Source organism: Priapulus caudatus, unplaced genomic scaffold (assembly GCF_000485595.1).
Source record: "Priapulus caudatus unplaced genomic scaffold, Priapulus_caudatus-5.0.1 Scaffold947, whole genome shotgun sequence".
Classification (NCBI taxonomy): Eukaryota; Metazoa; Priapulida; class Priapulimorpha; order Priapulimorphida; family Priapulidae; genus Priapulus; species Priapulus caudatus.
The window spans coordinates 110,977-111,988 of NW_014578008.1; positions in this window are offsets into that span (position 1 = coordinate 110,977).

The window sequence follows — 1,012 nt, forward strand, 5'->3', positions numbered from 1 at the left end:
CAAGAGCTGCGCCCGTCGCTCATCGTTACACAGTTGAGTCATGAAATTTTGCCCCCGCTGGGAATTTGCTCAACCTACGGCTCTGAATACCCTATACGTACATGTACCAGTGGGGCGTCACTGACAATGAGCGGTGGGATGGATGGGGTGGTATGTACGGGATCTGAAATATGCTCTATATTAGATTTATTCTGATTGAAAAAGTTGAAGCGGCGGCTTGAAAAAAGTTGAAGTTACGCGTCATTTCAATTCCACGATTCGTTCATCATGGTTGTAGAACAGCTTTCGATGTTTCAGCTAAACCCATATACTCGCCCGCATCCGCCCGCGTTGTATCGTGAAGCGATATATAACTACGATCGTGTCCCAGAGATGGCGCTAGCATCGCCGCACCCAAACACGCCAGGCGAACGCAATGTTTACACGAAGATGCGGGCGTGTGCGTGCGTGCGTGCGTGTGCGTGCGTGCGTGCGTGCTTCCTACGCGATGATCGTAACACCAGGTACGCTAGTTATGTTTTCTATCATCACAGGTATCAAGATCGCACGGAGGTAGTGTCATCACACTTACCTTCGGCGCACGATCTGTACTAGACGGAAGGGGGGGGGGTGATTGACTGAACGCCTTTACCTGTAGGCCCCTACTGTACTGTATTGATGCCGTGTCGCAACTTCACTCGCCGACACCGCGACGAGTTGAACGTCGGTCGGTCCCGCGGGGCCCGTTGTCAGAGATTAGCTAATTACAGTAATTAGTCTTAACTAATTAGGCTTAATATTAACCTTTTCTCGTTGACTGAAACGTGAGGTAAACCGTAAAGTTGCGAGTTTTCCGTATAGTACGCAGTGTGTAGAGTAGAACTCAGATACACGAGAATATGTTATTAATATACGGACTAATGTTAAGACCATGGTTATTCATTTTACCTCCTGTGTTCACGCTCTGCACAGCTAATAAATGCACGAGAGAGAGAGAGAGAGAGAGAGAGAGAGAGAGAGAGAGAGAGAGAGA